The sequence below is a fragment of the Delphinapterus leucas genome, chromosome 14, assembly GCF_059928025.1.
Source record: "Delphinapterus leucas isolate spDelLeu-1000000601 "Yukka" chromosome 14, BTC_Dleu_Yukka2, whole genome shotgun sequence".
Lineage (NCBI taxonomy): Eukaryota > Metazoa > Chordata > Mammalia > Artiodactyla > Monodontidae > Delphinapterus > Delphinapterus leucas.
The window spans coordinates 59,031,844-59,058,032 of NC_143142.1; positions in this window are offsets into that span (position 1 = coordinate 59,031,844).

The window sequence follows — 26,189 nt, forward strand, 5'->3', positions numbered from 1 at the left end:
CCCTGACAAAGACTTCCTGGGCACTTCGGACTCACCAAATATGTGGTCTTGAGGATGATCATGGACTCTGGAAACGTAACGCTCCGCAAGGAACTTGCAGCGGGTTCCCATCCCTTGGCACGCACAGAGAGCACCCGAGGGACCGACGAATGGGCTTCGACTTTGCTCAGCAGGCCCACAGGGGCCTGGAGGTACTCAGTGACCTTGGAGGGAAAATGCACACTCGTGGGGCTAGGTGTCCTCACAAGGGTGTTTCCTTTAATAGAAAGCAGAGCAGCGACTTAGAACTCATGAAAGCTGCTGCATGCCTCCCTTTCTGCACGGCTACTCAGGGCCTAAGCTGGATGCCAGTTCTCGCTTTGAGTTTCTCTTTAGCTCTAGAGCGTGTCAGGCGGAACACCACCACAGCCAAGGGAGCACCTTCTCCAGACTGAGCAAACTCGTTTTCTTCCCAGAATCATTGATACAGGGTTTACAGCCCTGTCAACAGCAGGGAACTGTCAGGTAGCTTCAAGACAGCATGAGCCCAGCCTTCAAATGGGAAAAGCAAGGCTAGTTCCATCAGGACCCCATTTCCTTGGCCACACGCAGCCTATATCGCTGTGGTTTCCAACAAGACAAAAGAGACACAGGATACACTGTGCTTCCTTCCCTGAATCAATTTCTCGAACTCGGGTGTCCCGCATCACGCGAACTGCCTCCACCAAGGACTGCCCTTAGTACGCCTGAGGGCTTGTGGCTATTCAGAACCCTGGAGAGCCCCAGGAAGATCAGGGCTTCCATTGTAGCAAGAATGCAAGCCAACTGTCTCCTGGAGGCAGGGTGACTTCAGGCAGGAGGTCCTAGATGGAAATGCGAAGCCAAGGGCTGCTCTCAGTGCAGCTCAGAATGGGGCAGTGCAAAAGACTTCGAGGCATGTGGGATGTGCGAGATCGGAGCTCGGGGACGTGAGGGAGTGCTGGGGAAAGTAAGCTGCTCCAAAATAGTGTGCAGTGCGTTTCATTACACTCGGCATACACACAGAGTGGCTCCAAAGGTCTTCGGGCCTGGAGGTTGCTTAGCAGACCCAGGGGGGCCTGTGGGTAGTCAGTGTTACTGCTTGGAAAAGGGTGCCCACTCGAGCTCCCTAGGTGTCCAGAAAACTAGGCTGCCCCTAAAGGTATGCAGAGCAGAGGCCACGGCTTCACGAATACTGCTGCACGCCTCTCCTTCCGCAAGGCAAATCAGGGCCCTCCCTCCAGGAACGTGTTCATGCTGGGCGTCCCGTTAGCAACACAACACAGTAACACGCTGACTCTCTCCTGGAGCAGAGCGACTTCAGGTACGAGGTCCTCGACGTTTTCAAAGCAGAGGGTTTTCTCATGGCAGCTCACACGTAGGCCCTGACAAAGACTTCCTGGGCACTTCGGACTCACCAAATATGTGGTCTTGAGGATGATCATGTGCTCTGGAAACGTAGCTCCCCGCAAGGAACTTGCAGCGGGTTCCCATCACTTGGCACGCACAGAGAGCACCCGAGGGACCGACGAATGGGCTTCGACTTTGCTCAGCAGGCCCACAGGGGCCTGGAGGTACTCAGTGACCTTGGAGGGAAAATGATGCACACTCGTGGGGGCTAGGTGTCCTCACAAGGGTGTTTCCTTTAAGAAAGCAGAGCAGCGACTTAGAACGCATGGAAGCTGCTGCATGCCTCTCTTTCTGCACGGCTACTCAGGGCCTAAGATGGATGACAGTTCTCGCTTTGAGTTTCTCTTTAGCTCTAGAGCGTGTCAGGCGGAACACCACCACAGCCAAGGAAGCACCTTCTCCAGACAGAGCAAATTCGTTTTCTTCCCAGAAGCATTGTTACGGGGTTTACAGGCCGGTCAACAGCAGGGAAGTGTCAGGTAGCTTCAAGGCAGCATGAGCGCAGCCTTCAAATGGGAAAAGCAAGGCTAGTTCCATCTGGGCCCCATTTCCTTGGCCACACGCAGCCTATATCGCTGTGGTTTCCAACAAGACAAAAGAGACACAGGATACACTGTGCTTCCTTCCCTGAATCAATTTCTCGAACTCGGGTGTCCCGCATCACGCGAACTGCCTCCACCAAGGACTGCCCTTAGTACGCCTGAGGGCTTGTGGCTATTCAGAACCCTGGAGTGCCCCAGGAAGATCAGGGCTTCAATTGCAGTAAGGAAGCAAGCCAACTGTCTCCTGGAGGCAGGTGACTTCAGGAAGGAGGTCCTAGATGGAAATGCGAAACCAAAGGTTGCTCTCAGTGCAGCTCAGACTGGGGCAGTGCAAAGCGCTTCGAGGGATGTGGGATGTGCCAGATCGGTGCTCGGGGACGTGAGGGAGTGCTGGGGAAAGTGAGCTGCTCCAAAATAGTGTGCAGTGCGTTTCCCTACACTCGGCATACACACAGAGTGTCTCCAAAGGGCTTCGGGCCTGGAGGTTGCTTAGCAGACCCAGGGGGGCCTGTGGGTAGTCAGTATTTCTGCTTGGAAAAGGGTGCCCACTCGAGCTCCCTAGGTGTCCAGAAAACTATGCTGCCCCTAAAGGTATGCAGAGCAGAGGCCACGGCTTCACGAATACTGCTGCACGCCTCTCCTTCCTCAAGGCAAATAGGGCCCTCCCTCCAGGAACGTGTTCATGCTGGGCGTCCCGTTAGCAACACAACACAGTAACACGCTGACTCTCTCCTGGAGCAGAGCGACTTCAGGTACGAGGTCCTCGACGTTTTCAAAGCAGAGGGTTTTCTCATGGCAGCTCACACGTGGGCCCTGACAAAGACTTCCTGGGCACTTCGGACTCACCAAATATGTGGTCTTGAGGATGATCATGGGCTCTGGAAACGTAGCTCCCCGCAAGGAACTTGCAGCGGGTTCCCATCACATGGCACGCACAGAGAGCATCCGAAGGACCGACGAATGGGCTCCCACTTTGCTCAGCTGGCCCACAGGGGCCTGGAGGTACTCAGTGACCTTGGAGGGAAAATGATGCACACTCGTGGGGGCTAGGTGTCCTCACAAGGGTGTTTCCTTTAATAGAAAGCAGAGCAGCGACTTAGAACTCATGGAAGCTGCTGCATGCCTCCCTTTCTGCACGGCTACTCAGGGCCTAAGCTGGATGCCAGTTCTCGCTTTGAGTTTCTCTTTAGCTCTAGAGCGTGTCAGGCGGAACACCACCACAGCCAAGGAAGCACCTTCTCCAGACAGAGCAAACTCGTTTTCTTCCCAGAAGCATTGATACAGGGTTTACAGCCCTGTCAACAGCAGGGAAGTGTCAGGTAGCTCAAGGCAGCATGAGCGCAGCCTTCAAATGGGAAAAGCAAGGCTAGTTCCATCATGACCCCATTTCCTTGGGCACACGCAGCCTATATCCCTGTGGTTTCCAACAAGACAAAAGAGACCCAGGATACACTGTGCTTCCTTCCCTGAATCAATTTCTCGAAGTCGGGTGTCCCGCATCACGCGAACTGCCTCCACCAAGGACTGCCCTTAGTACGCCTGAGGGCTTGTGGCTATTCAGAACCCTGGAGTGCCCCAGGAAGATCAGGGCTTCCATTGTAGCAAGAATGCAAGCCAACTGTCTCCTGGAGGCAGGGTGACTTCAGGCAGGAGGTCCTAGATGGAAATGCGAAGCCAAGGGCTGCTCTCAGTTCAGCTCAGAATGGGGCAGTGCAAAAGACTTCGAGGCATGTGGGATGTGCGAGATCGGAGCTCGGGGACGTGAGGGAGTGCTGGGGAAAGTAAGCTGCTCCAAAAGAGTGTGCAGTGCGTTTCCCTACACTCGGCATACACACAGAGTGGCTCCAAAGGGCTTCGGGCCTGGAGGTTGCTTAGCAGACCCAGGGGGGCCTGTGGGTAGTCAGTGTTCCTGCTTGGAAAAGGGTGCCCACTCGAGCTCCCTAGGTGTCCAGAAAACAATGCTGCCCCTAAAGGTATGCAGAGCAGAGGCCACGGCTTCACGAATACTGCTGCACGCCTCTCCTTCCGCAAGGCAAATCAGGGTCCTCCCTCCAGGAACGTGTTCATGCTGGGCGTCCCGTTAGCAACACAACACAGTAACACGCTGACTCTCTCCTGGAGCAGAGCGACTTCAGGTACGAGGTCCTCGACCTTTTAAAAGCAGAGGGTTTTCTCATGGCAGCTCACACGTGGGCCCTGACAAAGACTTCCTGGGCACTTCGGACTCACCAAATATGTGGTCTTGAGGATGATCATGGGCTCTGGAAACGTAGCTCTCCGCAAGGAACTTGCAGCGTTTTCCCATCACTTGGCACGCACAGAGACCACCCGAGGGACCGACGAATGGGCTTCGACTTTGCTCAGCAGGCCCACAGGGGCCTGGAGGTACTCAGTGACCTTGGAGGGAAAATGATGCACACTCGTGGGGGCTAGGTGTCCTCACAAGGGTGTTTCCTTTAATAGGAAGCAGAGCAGCGACTTAGAACTCATGGAAGCTGCTGCATGCCTCCCTTTCTGCACGGCTACTCAGGGCCTAAGCTGGATGCCAGTTCTCGCTTTGAGTTTCTCTTTAGCTCTAGAGCGTGTCAGGCGGAACACCACCACAGCCAAGGAAGCAACTTCTCCAGACAGAGCAAACTCGTTTTCTTCCCAGAAGCATTGTTACAGGGTTCCCAGGCCTGTCAACAGCAGGGAAGTGTCAGGTAGCTTCAAGGCAGCATGAGCGAAGCCTTCAAATTGGAAAAGCAAGGCTAGTTCCAACAGGGCCCCATTTCCATGGGCACATGCAGCCTATATCCCTGTGGTTTCCAACAAGACAAAAGAGACACAGGTTACACTGTGCTTCCTTCCCTGAATCAATTTCTCGTAGTCGGTTGTCCCGCATCACGCGAACTGCCTCCACCAAGGACTGCCCTTAGTACGCCTGAGGGCTTGTGGCTATAAAGAACCCTGGAGTGCCCCAGGAAGATCAAGGCTTCCATTGTAGCAAGAACGCAAGCCAACTGTCTCCTGGAGGCAGGTTGACTTCAGGCAGGAGGTCCTAGATGGAAATGCGAAGCCAAGGGTTGCTCTCAGTGCAGCTCAGACTGGGGCAGTGCAAAAGACTTCGAGGGATGTGGGATGTGCCAGATCGGTGCTCGGGGACGTGAGGGAGTGCTGGGGAAAGTAAGTAGCTCCAAAAGAGTGTGCAGTGCGTTTCACTAAACTCGGCATACACACAGAGTGGCTCTAAAGAGCTTCGGGTCTGGAGGTTGCTTAGCAGACCCAGGGGGGCCTGAGGGTAGTCAGTGTTCCTGCCGGGAAATGGGTGCCCACGCCAGCCTCCTAGGTGTCCAGAAAACTATGCTGCCCCTAAAGGTATGCAGAGCAGAGGACACGGCTTCACGAATACTGCTGCACGCCTCTCCTTCCGCAAGGCAAATCAGGGCCCTCCCTCCAGGAACGTGTTCATGCTGGGCGTCCCGTTAGCAACACAACACAGTAACACGCTGACTCTCTCCTGGAGCAGAGCGACTTCAGGTACGAGGTTCTCGACGTTTTCAAAGCAGAGGGTTTTCTCATGGCAGCTCACACGTGGGCCCTGACAAAGACTTCCTGGGCACTTCGGACTCACCAAATATGTGGTCTTGAGGATGATCATGTGCTCTGGAAACGTAGCTCTCCGCAAGGAACTTGCAGCGGGTTCCCATCACTTGGCACGCACAGAGAGCACCCGAGGGACCGACGAATGGGCTTCGACTTTGCCCAGCAGGCCGACAGGGGCCTGGAGGTACTCATTGTCCTTGGAGGGAAAATGATGCACACTCGTGGGGGCTAGGTGTCCTCACAAGGGTGTTTCCTTTAATAGAAAGCAGAGCAGCGACTTAGAACTCATGGAAGCTGCTGCATGCCTCCCTTTCTGCACGGCTACTCAGGGCCTAAGCTGGATGCCAGTTCTCGCTTTGAGTTTCTCTTTAGCTCTAGAGCGTGTCAGGCGGAACACCACCACAGCCAAGGAAGCACCTTCTCCAGACAGAGCAAACTCGTTTTCTTCCCAGAAGCATTGATACAGGGTTTACAGCCCTGTCAACAGCAGGGAACTGTCAGGTAGCTTCAAGACAGCATGAGCCCAGCCTTCAAATGGGAAAAGCAAGGCTAGTTCCATCAGGACCCCATTTCCTTGGGCTCACGCAGACTATATCCCTGTGGTTTCCAACATGACAAAAGAGACACAGGATACACTGTGCTTCCTTCCCTGAATCAATTTCTCGAAGTCGGGTTTCCCGCATCACGCGAACTGCCTCCACCAAGGACTGCCCTTAGTACGCCAGAGGGCTTGTGGCTATTCAGAACCCTGGAGTGCCCCAGGAAGATCAGGGCTTCCATTGTAGCAAGAACGCAAGCCAACTGTCTCCTGGAGGCAGGGTGACTTCAGGCAGGAGGTCCTAGATGGAAATGCGAAGCCCAGGGTTTCTCTCAGTGCAGCTCAGACTGGAGCAGTGCAAAAGACTTCGAGGGATGTGGGATGTGCCAGATCGGTGCTCGGGGACGTGAGGGAGTGCTGGGGAAAGTAAGTAGCTCCAAAAGAGTGTGCAGTGCGTTTCACTACACTCGGCATACACACAGAGTGTCTCCAAATGGCTTCGGGCCTGGAGGTTGCTTAGCAGACCCAGGGGGGCCTGAGGGTAGTCAGTGTTCCTGCCGGGAAAAGGGTGCCCACGCCAACCTCCTAGGTGTCAAGAAAACTATGCTGCCCCTAAAGGTATGCAGAGCAGTGGCCACGGCTTCACGAATACAGCTGCACGTCTCTCCCTCCGCAAGGCAAATCAGGGCCCTCCCTCCAGGAACGTGTTCATGCTGGGCGTCCCGTTAGCAACACAACACAGTAACACGCTGACTCTCTCCTGGAGCAGAGAGACTTCAGGTACGAGGTCCTCGACGTTTTCAAAGCAGAGGGTTTTCTCATGGCAGCTCACACGTGGGCCCTGACAAAGACTTCCTGGGCACTTCGGACTCACCAAATATGTGGTCTTGAGGATGATCATGGGCTCTGGAAACGTAGCTCTCCGCAAGGAACTTGCAGCGGGTTCCCATCACTTGGCACGCACAGAGAGCACCCGAGGGACCGACGAATGGGCTTCGACTCTGCTCAGCAGGCCCACAGGTGCCTGGAGGTACTCAGTGACCTTGGAGTGAAAATGATGCACACTCGTGGGGGTTAGGTGTCCTCACAAGGGTGTTTCCTTTAAGAAAGCAGAGCAGCGACTTAGAACGCATGGAAGCTGCTGCATGCCTCCCTTTCTGCACGGCTACTCAGGGCCTAAGCTGGATGCCAGTTCTCGCTTTGAGTTTCTCTTTAGCTCTAGAGCGTGTCAGGCGGAACACCACCACAGCCAAGGAAGCACCTTCTCCAGACAGAGCAAACTCGTTTTCTTCCCAGGAGCATTGATACAGGGTTTACAGCCCTGTCAACAGCAGGGAAGTGTCAGGTAGCTTCGAGGCAGCATGAGCGAAGCCTTCAAATTGGAAAAGCAAGGCTAGTTCCATCAGTACCCAATTTCCTTGGGCACACGCAGCCTATATCCATGTGGTTGCCAACATGACAAAAGAGACACAGGATACACTGAGCTTCCTTCCCTGAATCAATTTCTCGAAGTCGGGTGTCCCGCATCACGCGAACTGCCTCCACCAAGGACTGCCCTTAGTACGCCTGAGGGCTTGTGGCTATTCAGAACCCTGGAGTGCCCCAGGAAGATCAGGGCTTCAATTGCAGTAAGAAAGCAAGCCAACTGTCTCCTGGAGGCAGGTGACTTCAGGAAGGAGGTCCTAGATGGAAATGCGAAGCCAAGGGCTGCTCTCAGTTCAGCTCAGAATGGGGCAGTGCAAAAGACTTCGAGGCATGTGGGATGTGCGAGATCGGAGCTCGGGGACGTGAGGGAGTGCTGGGGAAAGTAAGCTTCTCCAAAAGATTGTGCAGTGCGTTTCACTACACTCGGCATACACACAGAGTGGCTCCAAAGGTCTTCGGGCCTGGAGGTTGCTTAGCAGACCCAGGGGGGCCTGTGGGTAGTCAGTGTTCCTGCTTGGAAAAGGGTGCCCACTCGAGCTCCCTAGGTGTCCAGAAAACTATGCTGCCCCTAAAGGTATGCAGAGCAGAGGCCACGGCTTCACGAATACTGCTGCACGCCTCTCCTTCCGCAAGGCAAATCAGGGCCCTCCCTCCAGGAACGTGTTCATGCTGGGCGTCCCGTTAGCAACACAACACAGTAACACGCTGACTCTCTCCTGGAGCAGAGCGACTTCAGGTACGAGGTCCTCGACGTTTACAAAGGAGAGGGTTTTCTCATGGCAGCTCACACGTGGGCCCTGACAAAGACTTCCTGGGCACTTCGGACTCACCAAATATGTGGTCTTGAGGATGATCATGGGCTCTGGAAACGTAGCTCTCCGCAAGGAACTTGCAGCGGGTTCCCATCATTTGGCACGCACAGAGAGCATCCGAGGGACCGACGAATGGGCTTCGACATTGCTCAGCAGGCCCACAGGGGCCTGGAGGTACTCAGTGACCTTGGAGGGAAAATGATGCACACTCGTGGGGGCTAGGTGTCCTCACAAGGGTGTTTCCTTTAATAGAAAGCAGAGCAGCGACTTAGAACTCATGGAAGCTGCTGCATGCCTCCCTTTCTGCACGGCTACTCAGGGCCTAAGCTGGATGCCAGTTCTCGCTTTGAGTTTCTCTTTAGCTCTAGAGCGTGTCAGGCGGAACACCACCACAGCCAAGGAAGCACCTTCTCCAGACAGAGGAAACTCGTTTTCTTCCCAGAAGCATTGTTACAGGGTTTACAGGCCTGTCAAACAGCAGGGAAGTGTCAGGTAGCTTCAAGGCAGCATGAGCGCAGCCTTCAAATGGGAAAAACAAGGCTAGTTCCATCAGGACCCCATTTCCTTGGGCATACGCAGCCTATATCCATGTGGTTTCCAACAAGACAAAAGAGACACAGGTTACACTGTGCTTCCTTCCCTGAATCAATTTCTCGAAGTCGGTTGTCCCGCATCACGCGAACTGCCTCCAACAAGGACTGCCCTTAGTACGCCTGAGGGCTTGTGGCTATTCAGAACCCTGGAGTGCCCCAGGAAGATCAGGGCTTCAATTGCAGTAAGAAAGCAAGCCAACTGTCTCCTGGAGGCAGGTGACTTCAGGAAGGAGGTCCTAGTTGGAAATGCGAAGCCAAGGGTTGCTCTCAGTGCAGCTCAGACTGGGGCAGTGCAAAGCGCTTCGAGGAATGTGGGATGTGCCAGATCGGTGCTCAGGGACGTGAGGGAGTGCTGGGGAAATTAAGCTGCTCCAAAAGAGTGTGCAGTGCGTTTCCCTACACTCGGCATACACACAGAGTGGCTCCAAAGGGCTTCGGGCCTGGAGGTTGCTTAGCAGACCCAGGGGGCCCTGAGGGTAGTCAGTGTTCCTGCTTGGAAAAGGGTGCCCACGCCAGCCTCCTAGGTGCCCAGAAAACTATGGTGCCCCTAAAGGTATGCAGAGCAGAGGCCACGGCTTCACGAATACTGCTGCACGTCTCTCCTTCCGCAAGGCAAATCAGGGCCCTCCCTCCAGGAACGTGTTCATGCTGGGCGTCCCGTTAGCAACACAACACAGTAACACGCTGACTCTCTCCTGGAGCAGAGCGACTTCAGTTACGAGGTCCTCGACGTTTTCAAAGCAGAGGGTTTTCTCATGGCAGCTCACACGTGGGCCCTGACAAAGACTTCGTGGGCACTTCGGACTCACCAAATATGTGGTCCTGAGGATGATCATGGGCTCTGGAAACGTAGCTCTCCGCAAGGAACTTGCAGCGGGTTCCCATCACTTGGCACGCACAGAGAGCACCCGAGGGACCGACGAATGGACTTCGACTTTGCTCAGCAGGCCCACAGGGGCCTGGAGGTACTCAGTGTCCTTGGAGTGAAAATGATGCACACTCGTTGGGGCTAGGTGTCCTCACAAGGGTGTTTTCTTTAATAGAAAGCAGAGCAACGACTTAGAACTCATGGAAGCTGCTGCATGCCTCCCTTTCTGCACGGCTACTCAGGGCCTAAGCTGGATGCCAGTTCTCGCTTTGAGTTTCTCTTTAGCTCTAGAGCGTGTCAGGCGTAACACCACCAAAGCCAAGGAAGCACCTTCTCCAGACAGAGCAAACTCGTTTTCTTCCCAGAAGCATTGTTACAGGGTTCACAGACGTGTCAAGAGCAGGGAAGTGTCAGGTAGCTTCAAGGCAGCATGAGCGAAGCCTTCATATTGGAAAAGCAAGGCTAGTTCTAACAGGGCCCCATTTCCATGGGCACACGCAGCCTATATCCCTGTGGTTTCCAACAAGACAAAAGAGACACAGGATACACTGTGCTTCCTTCCCTGAATCAATTTCTCGAAGTCGGGTATCCCGCATCACGCGAACTGCCTCCACCAAGGACTGCCCTTAGTACGCCTGAGGGCTTGTGGCTATTCAGAACCCTGGAGTGCCCCAGGAAGATCAGGGCTTCCATTGTAGCAAGAACGCAAGCCAACTGTCTCCTGGAGGCAGGGTGACTTCAGGCAGGAGGTCCTAGATGGAAATGCGAAGCCAAGGGTTGCTCTCAGTGCAGTTCAGACTGGAGCAGTGCAAAAGACTTCGAGGGATGTGGGATGTGCCAGATCGGTGCTCGGGGACGTGAGGGAGTGCTGGGGAAAGTAAGTAGCTCCAAAAGAGTGTGCAGTGCGTTTCCCTGCACTCGGCATACACACAGAGTGGCTCCAAATGTCTTCGGGCCTGGAGGTTGCTTAGCAGACCCAGGGGGGCCTGAGGGTAGTCAGTGTTCCTGCCGGGAAAAGGGTGCCCACGCCAGCCTCCTAGGTGTCCAGAAAACTATGCTGCCCCTAAAGGTATGCAGAGCAGAGGCCACGGCTTCACGAATAATGCTGCACGCCTCTCCTTCCGCAAGGCAAATCAGGGCCCTCCCTCCAGGAACGTGTTCATGCTGGGCGTCCCGTTAGCAACACAACACAGTAACACGCTGACTCTCTCCTGGAGCAGAGCGACTTCAGGTACGAGGTCCTCGACCTTTTCAAAGCAGAGGGTTGTCTCATGGCAGCTCACACGTGGGCCCTGACAAAGACTTCCTGGGCACTTCGGACTCACCAAATATGTGGTCTTGAGGATGATCATGGGCTCTGGAAACGTAGCTCTCCGCAAGGAACTTGCAGCGGGTTCCCATCACTTGGCACGCACAGAGAGCACCCGAGGGACCGACGAATGGGCTTCGACTTTGCTCAGCAGGCCCACAGGGGCGTGGAGGTACTCAGTGACCTTGGAGGGAAAATGATGCACACTCGTGGGGGCTAGGTGTCCTCACAAGGGTGTTTCCTTTAATAGAAAGCGGAGCAGCGACTTAGAACTCATGAAAGCTGCTGCATGCCTCTCTTTCTGCACGGCTACTCAGGGCCTAAGCTGGATGCCAGTTCTCGCTTTGAGTTTCTCTTTAGCTCTAGAGCGTGTCAGGCGGAACACCACCACAGCCAAGGAAGCACCTTCTCCAGACAGAGCAAACTCGTTTTCTTCCCAGAAGCATTGTTACAGGGTTTACAGTCCTGTCAACAGCAGGGAAGTGTCAGGTAGCTTCGAGGCAGCATGAGCACAGCCTTCAAATTGGAAAAGCAAGGCTAGTTCCATCAGGACCCCATTTCCTTAGGCACACGCAGCCTATATCCATGTGGTTTCCAACAAGACAAAAGAGACACAGGATACACTGTGCTTCCTTCCCTGAATCAATTTCTCGAAGTCGGGTGTCCCGCATCACGCGAACTGCCTCCACCAAGGACTGCCCTTAGTACGCCTGAGGGCTTGTGGCTATTCAGAAACCTGGAGTGCCCCAGGAAGATCAGGGCTTCCATTGTAGCAAGAACGCAAGCCAACTGTCTCCTGGAGGCAGGGTGACTTCAGGCAGGAGGTCCTAGTTGGAAATGGGAAGCCAAGGGTTGCTCCTAGTGCAGCTCAGACTGGGGCAGTGCAAAACTCTTCGAGGGATGTGGGATGTGCCAGATCGGTGCTCGGGGACGTGAGGGAGTGCTGGGGAAAGTGAGCTGCTCCAAAAGAGTGTGCAGTGCGTTTCCCTACACTCGGCATACACACAGAGTGGCTCCAAAGGGCTTCGGGCCTGGAGGTTGCTTAGCAGACCCAGGGGGGCCTGTGGGTAGTCAGTGTTCCTGCTTGGAAAAGGGTGCCCACTCGAGCTCCCTAGGTGTCCAGAAAACTATGCTGCCCCTAAAGGTATGCAGAGCAGAGGCCGCGGCTTCACGAATACTGCTGCACGCCTCTCCTTCCGCAAGGCAAATCAGGGCCCTCCCTCCAGGAACGCGTTCATGCTGGGCGTCCCGTTAGCAACACAACACAGTAACACGCTGACTCTCTCCTGGAGCAGAGCGACTTCAGGTACGAGGTCCTCGACGTTTTCAAAGCAGAGGGTTTTCTCATGGCAGCTCACACGTGGGCCCTGACAAAGACTTCCTGGGCACTTCGGACTCACCAAATATGTGGTCTTAAGGATGATCATGGACTCTGGAAACGTAGCTCTCCGCAAGGAACTTGCAGCGGGTTCCCATCCCTTGGCACGCACAGAGAGCACCCGAGGGACCGACGAATGGACTTCGACTTTGCTAAGCAGGCCCACAGGGGCCTGGAGGTACTCAGTGACCTTGGAGGGAAAATGATGCACACTCGTGGGGCTAGGTGTCCTCACAAGGGTGTTTCCTTTAATAGAAAGCAGAGCAGCGACTTAGAACTCATGAAAGCTGCTGCATGCCTCCCTTTCTGCACGGCTACTCAGGGGCTAAGCTGGATGCCAGTTCTCGCTTTGAGTTTCTCTTTAGCTCTAGAGCGTGTCAGGCGGAACACCACCACAGCCAAGGGAGCACCTTCTCCAGACTGAGCAAACTCGTTTTCTTCCCAGAAGCATTGATACAGGATTTACAGCCCTGTCAACAGCAGGGAAGTGTCAGGTAGCTTCGAGGCAGCATGAGCGCAGCCTTCAAATTGGAAAAGCAAGGCTAGTTCCATCAGGACACCATTTCCTTAGGCACACGCAGCCTATATCCATGTGGTTTCCAACAAGACAAAAGACACATAGGATACACTGTGCTTCCTTCCCTGAATCAATTTCTCGAAGTCGGGTGTCCCGCGTCACGCGAACTGCCTCCACCAAGGACTGCCCTTAGTACGCCTGAGGGCTTGTGGCTATTCAGAACCCTGGAGTGCCCAAGGAAGATCAGGGCTTCCATTGTAGCAAGAACGCAAGCCAACTGTCTCCTGGAGGCAGAGTGACTTCAGGCAGGAGGTCCTAGAAGGAAATGCGAAGGCAAGGGTTGCTCTCAGTGCAGCTCAGACTGGGGCAGTGCAAAAGACTTCGAGGATGTGGGATGTGCGAGATCGGTGCTCGGGGACTTGAGGGAGTGCTGGGGAAAGTTAGCTGCTCCAAAAGAGTGTGCAGTGCGTTTCCCTACACTCGGCATACACACAGAGTGGCTCCAAAGGGCTTCGGGCCTGGAGGTTGCTTAGCAGACCCAGGGGTGCCTGTGGGTAGTCAGTGTTACTGCTTGGAAAAGGGTGCCCACTCGAGCTCCCTAGGTGTCCAGAAAACAATGCTGCCCCTAAAGGTATGCAGAGCAGAGGCCACGGCTTCACGAATACTGCTGCACGCCTCTCCTTCCGCAAGGCAAATCAGGGCCCTCCCTCCAGGAACGTGTTCGTGCTGGGCGTCCCGTTAGCAACACAACACAGTAACACGCTGACTCTCTCCTGGAGCAGAGCGACTTCAGGTACGAGGTCCACGACGTTTTCAAAGCAGAGGGTTTTCTCATGGCAGCTCACACGTGGGCCCTGACAAAGACTTCCTGGGCACTTCGGACTCACCAAATATGTGGTCTTGAGGATGATCATGGACTCTGGAAACGTAACGCTCCGCAAGGAACTTGCAGCGGGTTCCCATCCCTTGGCACGCACAGAGAGCACCCGAGGGACCGACGAATGGGCTTCGACTTTGCTCAGCAGGCCCACAGGGGCCTGGAGGTACTCAGTGACCTTGGAGGGAAAATGCACACTCGTGGGGCTAGGTGTCCTCACAAGGGTGTTTCCTTTAATAGAAAGCAGAGCAGCGACTTAGAACTCATGAAAGCTGCTGCATGCCTCCCTTTCTGCACGGCTACTCAGGGCCTAAGCTGGATGCCAGTTCTCGCTTTGAGTTTCTCTTTAGCTCTAGAGCGTGTCAGGCGGAACACCACCACAGCCAAGGGAGCACCTTCTCCAGACTGAGCAAACTCGTTTTCTTCCCAGAAGCATTGATACAGGGTTTACAGCCCTGTCAACAGCAGGGAACTGTCAGGTAGCTTCAAGACAGCATGAGCCCAGCCTTCAAATGGGAAAAGCAAGGCTAGTTCCATCAGGACCCCATTTCCTTGGCCACACGCAGCCTATATCGCTGTGGTTTCCAACAAGACAAAAGAGACACAGGATACACTGTGCTTCCTTCCCTGAATCAATTTCTCGAACTCGGGTGTCCCGCATCACGCGAACTGCCTCCACCAAGGACTGCCCTTAGTACGCCTGAGGGCTTGTGGCTATTCAGAACCCTGGAGAGCCCCAGGAAGATCAGGGCTTCCATTGTAGCAAGAATGCAAGCCAACTGTCTCCTGGAGGCAGGGTGACTTCAGGCAGGAGGTCCTAGATGGAAATGCGAAGCCAAGGGCTGCTCTCAGTGCAGCTCAGAATGGGGCAGTGCAAAAGACTTCGAGGCATGTGGGATGTGCGAGATCGGAGCTCGGGGACGTGAGGGAGTGCTGGGGAAAGTAAGCTGCTCCAAAATAGTGTGCAGTGCGTTTCATTACACTCGGCATACACACAGAGTGGCTCCAAAGGTCTTCGGGCCTGGAGGTTGCTTAGCAGACCCAGGGGGGCCTGTGGGTAGTCAGTGTTACTGCTTGGAAAAGGGTGCCCACTCGAGCTCCCTAGGTGTCCAGAAAACTAGGCTGCCCCTAAAGGTATGCAGAGCAGAGGCCACGGCTTCACGAATACTGCTGCACGCCTCTCCTTCCGCAAGGCAAATCAGGGCCCTCCCTCCAGGAACGTGTTCATGCTGGGCGTCCCGTTAGCAACACAACACAGTAACACGCTGACTCTCTCCTGGAGCAGAGCGACTTCAGGTACGAGGTCCTCGACGTTTTCAAAGCAGAGGGTTTTCTCATGGCAGCTCACACGTGGGCCCTGACAAAGACTTCCTGGGCACTTCGGACTCACCAAATATGTGGTCTTGAGGATGATCATGTGCTCTGGAAACGTAGCTCCCCGCAAGGAACTTGCAGCGGGTTCCCATCACTTGGCACGCACAGAGAGCACCCGAGGGACCGACGAATGGGCTTCGACTTTGCTCAGCAGGCCCACAGGGGCCTGGAGGTACTCAGTGACCTTGGAGGGAAAATGATGCACACTCGTGGGGGCTAGGTGTCCTCACAAGGGTGTTTCCTTTAAGAAAGCAGAGCAGCGACTTAGAACGCATGGAAGCTGCTGCATGCCTCTCTTTCTGCACGGCTACTCAGGGCCTAAGATGGATGACAGTTCTCGCTTTGAGTTTCTCTTTAGCTCTAGAGCGTGTCAGGCGGAACACCACCACAGCCAAGGAAGCACCTTCTCGAGACAGAGCAAATTCGTTTTCTTCCCAGAAGCATTGTTACGGGGTTTACAGGCCGGTCAACAGCAGGGAAGTGTCAGGTAGCTTCAAGGCAGCATGAGCGCAGCCTTCAAATGGGAAAAGCAAGGCTAGTTCCATCTGGGCCCCATTTCCTTGGCCACACGCAGCCTATATCGCTGTGGTTTCCAACAAGACAAAAGAGACACAGGATACACTGTGCTTCCTTCCCTGAATCAATTTCTCGAACTCGGGTGTCCCGCATCACGCGAACTGCCTCCACCAAGGACTGCCCTTAGTACGCCTGAGGGCTTGTGGCTATTCAGAACCCTGGAGTGCCCCAGGAAGATCAGGGCTTCAATTGCAGTAAGGAAGCAAGCCAACTGTCTCCTGGAGGCAGGTGACTTCAGGAAGGAGGTCCTAGATGGAAATGCGAAACCAAATGTTGCTCTCAGTGCAGCTCAGACTGGGGCAGTGCAAAGCGCTTCGAGGGATGTGGGATGTGCCAGATCGGTGCTCGGGGACGTGAGGGAGTGCTGGGGAAAGTGAGCTGCTCCAAAATAGTGTGCAGTGCGTTTCCCTACACTCGGCATACACACAGAGTGTCTCCAAAGGGCTTCGGGCCTGGAGGTTGCTTAGCAGACCCAGGGGGGCCTGTGGGTAGTCAGTATTTCTGCTTGGAAAAGGGTGCCCACTCGAGCTCCCTAGGTGTCCAGAAAACTATGCTGCCCCTAAAGGTATGCAGAGCAGAGGCCACGGCTTCACGAATACTGCTGCACGCCTCTCCTTCCGCAAGGCAAATAGGGCCCTCCCTCCAGGAACGTGTTCATGCTGGGCGTCCCGTTAGCAACACAACACAGTAACACGCTGACTCTCTCCTGGAGCAGAGCGACTTCAGGTACGAGGTCCTCGACGTTTTCAAAGCAGAGGGTTTTCTCATGGCAGCTCACACGTGGGCCCTGACAAAGACTTCCTGGGCACTTCGGACTCACCAAATATGTGGTCTTGAGGATGATCATGGGCTCTGGAAACGTAGCTCCCCGCAAGGAACTTGCAGCGGGTTCCCATCACATGGCACGCACAGAGAGCATCCGAAGGACCGACGAATGGGCTCCCACTTTGCTCAGCTGGCCCACAGGGGCCTGGAGGTACTCAGTGACCTTGGAGGGAAAATGATGCACACTCGTGGGGGCTAGGTGTCCTCACAAGGGTGTTTCCTTTAATAGAAAGCAGAGCAGCGACTTAGAACTCATGGAAGCTGCTGCATGCCTCCCTTTCTGCACGGCTACTCAGGGCCTAAGCTGGATGCCAGTTCTCGCTTTGAGTTTCTCTTTAGCTCTAGAGCGTGTCAGGCGGAACACCACCACAGCCAAGGAAGCACCTTCTCCAGACAGAGCAAACTCGTTTTGTTCCCAGAAGCATTGATACAGGGTTTACAGCCCTGTCAACAGCAGGGAAGTGTCAGGTAGCTCAAGGCAGCATGAGCGCAGCCTTCAAATGGGAAAAGCAAGGCTAGTTCCATCATGACCCCATTTCCTTGGGCACACGCAGCCTATATCCCTGTGGTTTCCAACAAGACAAAAGAGACCCAGGATACACTGTGCTTCCTTCCCTGAATCAATTTCTCGAACTCGGGTGTCCCGCATCACGCGAACTGCCTCCACCAAGGACTGCCCTTAGTACGCCTGAGGGCTTGTGGCTATTCAGAACCCTGGAGTGCCCCAGGAAGATCAGGGCTTCCATTGTAGCAAGAATGCAAGCCAACTGTCTCCTGGAGGCAGGGTGACTTCAGGCAGGAGGTCCTAGATGGAAATGCGAAGCCAAGGGCTGCTCTCAGTTCAGCTCAGAATGGGGCAGTGCAAAAGACTTCGAGGCATGTGGGATGTGCGAGATCGGAGCTCGGGGACGTGAGGGAGTGCTGGGGAAAGTAAGCTGCTCCAAAAGAGTGTGCAGTGCGTTTCCCTACACTCGGCATACACACAGAGTGGCTCCAAAGGGCTTCGGGCCTGGAGGTTGCTTAGCAGACCCAGGGGGGCCTGTGGGTAGTCAGTGTTCCTGCTTGGAAAAGGGTGCCCACTCGAGCTCCCTAGGTGTCCAGAAAACTATGCTGCCCCTAAAGGTATGCAGAGCAGAGGCCACGGCTTCACGAATACTGCTGCACGCCTCTCCTTCCGCAAGGCAAATCAGGGTCCTCCCTCCAGGAACGTGTTCATGCTGGGCGTCCCGTTAGCAACACAACACAGTAACACGCTGACTCTCTCCTGGAGCAGAGCGACTTCAGGTACGAGGTCCTCGACCTTTTAAAAGCAGAGGGTTTTCTCATGGCAGCTCACACGTGGGCCCTGACAAAGACTTCCTGGGCACTTCGGACTCACCAAATATGTGGTCTTGAGGATGATCATGGGCTCTGGAAACGTAGCTCTCCGCAAGGAACTTGCAGCGTTTTCCCATCACTTGGCACGCACAGAGACCACCCGAGGGACCGACGAATGGGCTTCGACTTTGCTCAGCAGGCCCACAGGGGCCTGGAGGTACTCAGTGACCTTGGAGGGAAAATGATGCACACTCGTGGGGGCTAGGTGTCCTCACAAGGGTGTTTCCTTTAATAGGAAGCAGAGCAGCGACTTAGAACTCATGGAAGCTGCTGCATGCCTCCCTTTCTGCACGGCTACTCAGGGCCTAAGCTGGATGCCAGTTCTCGCTTTGAGTTTCTCTTTAGCTCTAGAGCGTGTCAGGCGGAACACCACCACAGCCAAGGAAGCAACTTCTCCAGACAGAGCAAACTCGTTTTCTTCCCAGAAGCATTGTTACAGGGTTCCCAGGCCTGTCAACAGCAGGGAAGTGTCAGGTAGCTTCAAGGCAGCATGAGCGAAGCCTTCAAATTGGAAAAGCAAGGCTAGTTCCAACAGGGCCCCATTTCCATGGGCACATGCAGCCTATATCCCTGTGGTTTCCAACAAGACAAAAGAGACACAGGTTACACTGTGCTTCCTTCCCTGAATCAATTTCTCGTAGTCGGTTGTCCCGCATCACGCGAACTGCCTCCACCAAGGACTGCCCTTAGTACGCCTGAGGGCTTGTGGCTATAAAGAACCCTGGAGTGCCCCAGGAAGATCAAGGCTTCCATTGTAGCAAGAACGCAAGCCAACTGTCTCCTGGAGGCAGGTTGACTTCAGGCAGGAGGTCCTAGATGGAAATGCGAAGCCAAGGGTTGCTCTCAGTGCAGCTCAGACTGGGGCAGTGCAAAAGACTTCGAGGGATGTGGGATGTGCCAGATCGGTGCTCGGGGACGTGAGGGAGTGCTGGGGAAAGTAAGTAGCTCCAAAAGAGTGTGCAGTGCGTTTCACTAAACTCGGCATACACACAGAGTGGCTCTAAAGAGCTTCGGGTCTGGAGGTTGCTTAGCAGACCCAGGGGGGCCTGAGGGTAGTCAGTGTTCCTGCCGGGAAATGGGTGCCCACGCCAGCCTCCTAGGTGTCCAGAAAACTATGCTGCCCCTAAAGGTATGCAGAGCAGAGGCCACGGCTTCACGAATACTGCTGCACGCCTCTCCTTCCGCAAGGCAAATCAGGGCCCTCCCTCCAGGAACGTGTTCATGCTGGGCGTCCCGTTAGCAACACAACACAGTAACACGCTGACTCTCTCCTGGAGCAGAGCGACTTCAGGTACGAGGTTCTCGACGTTTTCAAAGCAGAGGGATTTCTCATGGCAGCTCACACGTGGGCCCTGACAAAGACTTCCTGGGCACTTCGGACTCACCAAATATGTGGTCTTGAGGATGATCATGGGCTCTGGAAACGTAGCTCTCCGCAAGGAACTTGCAGCGGGTTCCCATCACTTGGCACGCACAGAGAGCACCCGAGGGACCGACGAATGGGCTTCGATTTTGCTCAGCAGGCCCACAGGGGCCTGGAGGTACTCAGTGTCCTTGGAGTGAAAATGATGCACACTCGTGGGGGCTAGGTGTCCTCTCAAGGGTGTTTCCTTTAATAGAAAGCAGAGCAACGACTTAGAACTCATGGAAGCTGCTGCATGCCTCCCTTTCTGCACGGCTACTCAGGACCTAAGCTGGATGCCAGTTCTCGCTTTCAGTTTCTCTTTAGCTCTAGAGCGTGTCAGGCGGAACACCACCACAGCCAAGGAAGCACCTTCTCCAGACAGAGCAAACTCGTTTTCTTCCCAGAAGCATTGATACAGGGTTTACAGCCCTGTCAACAGCAGGGAAGTGTCAGGTAGCTTCGAGGCAGCATGAGCGCAGCCTTCTAATGGGAAAAGCAAGGCTAGTTACATCAGGGCCCCATTTCCTTGGGCACACGCAGCCTATATCCCTGTGGTTTCCAACAAGACAAAAGAGACACAGGATACACTGTGCTTCCTTCCCTGAACCAATTTCTCGAAGTCGGGTGTCCCGCATCACGCGAACTGCCTCCACCAAGGACTGCCCTTAGTACGCCTGAGGGCTTGTGGCTATTCAGAACCCTGGAGTGCCCCAGGAAGATCAGGGCTTCCATTGTAGCAAGAATGCAAGCCAACTGTCTCCTGGAGGCAGGCTGACTTCAGGCAGGAGGTCCTAGATGGAAATGCGAAGCCAAGGGCTGCTCTCAGTTCAGCTCAGAATGGGGCAGTGCAAAAGACTTCGAGGCATGTGGGATGTGCGAGATCGGAGCTCGGGGACGTGAGGGAGTGCTGGGGAAAGTAAGCTGCTCCAAAATAGTGTGCAGTGCGTTTCATTACACTCGGCATACACACAGAGTGGCTCCAAACGTCTTCGGGCCTGGAGGTTGCTTAGCAGACCCAGGGGGGCCTGTGGGTAGTCAGTGTTATTGCTTGGAAAAGGGTGCCCACTCGAGCCCCCTAGGTGCCAAGAAAACTATGGTGCCCCTATAGGTATGCAGAGCAGAGGCCACGGCTTCACGAATACTGCTGCACGCCTCTCCTTCCTCAAGGCAAATCAGGGCCCTCCCTCCAGGAACGTGTTCATGCTGGGCGTCCCGTTAGCAACACAACACAGTAACACGCTCTCTCCTGGAGCAGAGCGACTTCAGGTACGAGGTCCTCGACGTTTTCAAAGCAGAGGGTTTTCTCATGGCAGCTCACACGTGGGCCCTGACAAAGACTTCCTGGGCACTTCGGACTCACCAAATATGTGGTCTTGAGGATGATCATGGGCTCTGGAAACGTAGCTCTCCGCAAGGAACTTGCAGCGGGTTCCCATCACTTGGCACGCACAGAGAGCACCCGATGGACCGACGAATGGGCTTCGACTTTGCTCAGCAGGCCCACAGGGGCCTGGAGGTACTCAGTGACCTTGGAGGGAAAATGATGCACACTCGTGGGGGCTAGGTGTCCTCACAAGGGTGTTTCCTTTAAGAAAGCAGAGCAGCGACTTAGAACGCATGGAAGCTGCTGCATGCCTCTCTTTCTGCACGGCTACTCAGGGCCTAAGCTGGATGCCAGTTCTCGCTTTGAGTTTCTCTTTAGCTCTAGAGCGTGTCAGGCGGAACACCACCCCAGCCAAGGAAGCACGTTCTCCAGACAGAGCAAACTCGTTTTCTTCCCAGAAACATTGTTACGGGGTTTACAGGCCGGTCAACAGCAGGGAAGTGTCAGGTAGCTTCAAGGCAGCATGAGCGCAGCCTTCAAATGGGAAAAGCAAGGCTACTTCCATCAGGGCCCCATTTCCTTGGGCACACGCAGCCTATATCCCTGTGGTTTCCAACAAGACAAAAGAGACACAGGATACACTGTGCTTCCTTCCCTGAATCAATTTCTCGAAGTCGGGTGTCCCGCATCACGCGAACTGCCTCCACCAAGGACTGCCCTTAGTACGCCTGAGGGCTTGTGGCTATTGAGAACCCTGGAGTGCCCCAGGAAGATCAGGGCTTCCATTGTAGTAAGAACGCAAGCCAACTGTCTCCTGGAGGCAGGGTGACTTCAGGCAGGAGTTCCTAGATGGAAATGCGAAGCCAAGTGTTGCTCTCAGTGCAGCTCAGACTGGGGCAGTGCAAAGGACTTCGAGGGATGTGGGATGTGCCAGATCGGTGCTCGGGGACGTGAGGGAGTGCTGGGGAATGTAAGTAGCTCCAAAAGAGTGTGCAGTGCGTTTCACTACACTCGGCATACACACAGAATGGCTCCAAAGGGCTTCGGGCCTGATGGTTGCTTAGCAGACCCAGGGGGGCCTGAGGGTAGTCAGTGTTCCTGCCTGGAAAAGGGTGCCCACTCGAGCTCCCTAGGTGTCCAGAAAACTATGCTGCCCCTAAAGATATGCAGAGCAGAGGCCACGGCTTCACGAATACTGCTGCACGCCTCTCCTTCCGCAAGGCAAATCAAGGCCCTCCCTCCAGGAACGTGTTCATGCTCGGCGTCCCGTTAGCAACACAACACAGTAATACGCTGACTCTCTCCTGGAGCAGAGCGACTTCAGGTACGAGGTCCTCGACGTTTTCAAAGCAGAGGGTTTTCTCATGGCAGCTCACACGTGGGCCCTGACAAAGACTTCCTGGGCACTTCGGACTCACCAAATATGTGGTCTTGAGGATGATCATGGGCTCTGGAAACGTAGCTCTCCGCAAGGAACTTGCAGCGGGTTCCCATCACAAGGCACGCACAGAGAGCACGCGAAGGACCGACGAATGGGCTTCCACTTTGATCAGCTGGCCCACAGGGGCCTGGAGGTACTCAGTGACCTTGGAGGGAAAATGATGCACACTCGTGGGGGCTAGGTGTCCTCACAAGGGTGTTTCCTTTAATAGAAAGCAGAGCAGCGACTTAGAACTCATGGAAGCTGCTGCATGCCTCCCTTTCTGCACGGCTACTCAGGGCCTAAGCTGGATGCCAGTTCTCGCTTTGAGTTTCTCTTTAGCTCTAGAGCGTGTCAGGCGGAACACCACCCCTGCCAAGGAAGCACTTTCTCCAGACAGAGCAAACTCGTTTTCTTCCCAGAAGCATTGTTACGGGGTTTACAGGCCGGTCAACAGCAGGGAAGTGTCAGGTAGCTTCAAGGCAGCATGAGCGCAGCCTTCAAATGGGAAAAGCAAGGCTAGTTCCATCAGGGCCCCATTTCCTTGGGCACACGCAGCCTATATCCCTGTGGTTTCCAACAAGACAAAAGAGACACAGGATACACTGTGCTTCCTTCCCTGAATCAATTTCTCGAGGTCGGGTGTCCCGCATCACGCGAACTGCCTCCACCAAGGACTGCCCTTAGTACGCCTGAGGGCTTGTGGCTATTGAGAACCCTGGAGTGCCCCAGGAAGATCAGGGCTTCCATTGTAGTAAGAACGCAAGCCAACTGTCTCCTGGAGGCAGGGTGACTTCAGGCAGGAGTTCCTAGATGGAAATGCGAAGCCAAGTGTTGCTCTCAGTGCAGCTCAGACTGGGGCAGTGCAAAGGACTTCGAGGGATGTGGGATGTGCCAGATCGGTGCTCGGGGACGTGAGGGAGTGCTGGGGAATGTAAGTAGCTCCAAAAGAGTGTGCAGTGCGTTTCACTACACTCGGCATACACACAGAATGGCTCCAAAGGGCTTCGGGCCTGATGGTTGCTTAGCAGACCCAGGGGGACCTGAGGGTAGTCAGTGTTCCTGCCTGGAAAAGGGTGCCCACTCGAGCTCCCTAGGTGTCCAGAAAACTATGCTGCCCCTAAAGATATGCAGAGCAGAGGCCACGGCTTCACGAATACTGCTGCACGCCTCTCCTTCCGCAAGGCAAATCAAGGCCCTCCCTCCAGGAACGTGTTCATGCTCGGCGTCCCGTTAGCAACACAACACAGTAATACGCTGACTCTCTCCTGGAGCAGAGCGACTTCAGGTACGAGGTCCTCGACGTTTTCAAAGCAGAGGGTTTTCTCATGGCAGCTCACACGTGGGCCCTGACAAAGACTTCCTGGGCACTTCGGACTCACCAAATATGTGGTCTTGAGGATGATCATGGGCTCTGGAAACGTAGCTCTCCGCAAGGAACTTGCAGCGGGTTCCCATCACATGGCACGCACAGAGAGCACGCGAAGGACCGACGAATGGGCTTCCACTTTGATCAGCTGGCCCACAGGGGCCTGGAGGTACTCAGTGACCTTGGAGGGAAAATGATGCACACTCGTGGGGGCTAGGTGTCCTCACAAGGGTGTTTCCTTTAATAGAAAGCAGAGCAGCGACTTAGAACGCATGGAAGCTGCTGCATGCCTCTCTTTCTGCACGGCTACACAGGGCCTAAGCTGGATGCCAGTTCTCGCTTTGAGTTTCTCTTTAGCTCTAGAGCGTGTCAGGCGGAACACCACCAGAGCCAAGGAAGCACCTTCTCCAGGCAGAGCAAACTCGTTTTCTTCCCAGAAGCATTGTTACGGGGTTTACAGGCCGGTCAACAGCAGGGAAGTGTCAGGTAGCTTCGAGGCAGCATGAGCGCAGCCTTCAAATGGGAAAAGCAAGGCTAGTTCCATCAGGGCCCCATTTCCTTGGGCACACGCAGCCTATATCCCTGTGGTTTCCAACAAGACAAAAGAGACACAGGATACACTGTGCTTCCTTCCCTGAATCAATTTCTCGAAGTCGGTTGTCCCGCATCACGCGAACTGCCTCCACCAAGGACTGCCCTTAGTACGCCTGAGGGCTTGTGGCTATTCAGAACCCTGGAATGCCCCAGGAAGATCAGGGCTTCCATTGTAGCAAGAATGCAAGCCAACTGTCTCCTGGAGGCAGGGTGACTTCAGGCAGGAGGTCCTAGATGGAAATGCGAAGCCAAGGGCTGCTCTCAGTTCAGCTCAGAATGGGGCAGTGCAAAAGACTTCGAGGCATGTGGGATGTGCGAGATCGGTGCTCGGGGACGTGAGGGAGTGCTGGGGAAATTAAACTGCTCCAAAAGAGTGTGCAGTGCGTTTCCCTACACTCAGCATACAAACAGAGTGGCTCCAAAGGGCTTCGAGCCTGAAGGTTGCTTAGCACACCCAGGGGGGCCTGTGGGTAGTCAGTGTTCCTGCTTGGAAAAGGGTGCCCACTCGAGCTCCCTAGGTGTCCAGAAAACAATGCTGCCCCTAAAGGTATGCACAGCAGAGGCCACGGCTTCACGAATACTGCTGCACGCCTCTCCTTCCGCAAGGCAAATCAGGGCCCTCCCTCCAGGAACGTGTTCATGCTGGGCGGCCCTTTAGCAACACAACACAGTAACACGCTGACTCTCTCCTGGAGCAGAGCGACTTCAGGTACGAGGTCCTCGACGTTTTCAAAGGAGAGGGTTTGCTCATAGCAGCTCACACGTGGGCCCTGACAAAGACTTCCTGGGCGCTTCGGAGTCACCAAATATGTTGTCTTGAGGATGATCATGGGCTCTGGAAACGTAGCTCTCCGCAAGGAACTTGCAGAGGGTTCCCATCACTTGGCACGCACAGAGAGAATCCGAGGGACTTACGAATGGGCGTCGACTTTGCTCAGCAGGCCCACAGGGGCCTGGAGGTACTCAGTGACCTTGGAGGGAAAATGATGCACACTCGTTGGGGCTAGGGGTCCTTGTGAGGGTGTTTCCTTTAATAGAAAGCAGAGCAGCGACTTAGAACTCGTGGAAGCTGCTGCATGCCTCCCTTTCTGCACGGCTACTCAGGGCCTAAGCTGGATGCCAGTTCTCGCTTTGAGTTTCTCTTTAGCTCTAGAGCGTGTCAGGCGGAACACCACCACAGCCAAGGAAGCACCTTCTCCAGATAGAGCAAACTCGTTTTCTTCCCAGAAGCATTGTTACAGGGTTCACAGGCCTGTCAACAGCAGGGAACTGTCAGGTAGCTTCAAGGCAGCATGAGCGCAGCCTTCAAATGGGAAAAGCAAGGCTAGTTCCATCAGGGCCCCATTTCCTTGGGCTCACGCAGCCTATATCCCTGTGGTTTCCAACAAGACAAAAGAGACACAGGATACACTGTGCTTCCTTCCCTGAATCAATTTCTCGAAGTCGGGTGTCCCGCATCACGCGAACTGCCTCCACCAAGGACTGCCCTTAGTACGCCTGAGGGCTTGTGGCTATTCAGAACCCTGGAGTGTCCCAGGAAGATCAGGGCTTCCATTGCAGCAAGAACGCAAGCCAACTGTCTCCTGGAGGCAGGGTGACATCAGGCAGGGGGTCCTAGATGGAAATGCGAAGCCAAGGGTTGCTCTCAGTGCAGCTCAGACTGGAGCAGTGCAAAAGACTTCGAGGGATGTGGGATGTGCGAGATCGGTGCTCGGGGACGTGAGGGAGTGCTGGGGAAAGTAAGTAGCTCCAAAAGAGTGTGCAGTGCGTTTCACTACACTCGGCATACACACAAAGTGGCTCCAAAGGGCTTCAGGCCTGGAGGTTGCTTAGCAGACCCAGGGGGGCCTGAGGGTAGTCAGTGTTCCTGCTTGGAAAACGGTGCCCACGCCAGCCTCCTAGGTGCCCAGAAAACTATGCTGCCCCTAAAGGTATGCAGAGCAGAGGCCACGGCTTCACGAATACTGCTGCACGCCTCTCCTTCCGCAAGGCAAATCAGGGCCCTCCCTCCAGGAACGTGTTCATGCTGGGCGTCCCGTTAACAACACAACACAGTAACACGCTGACTCACTCC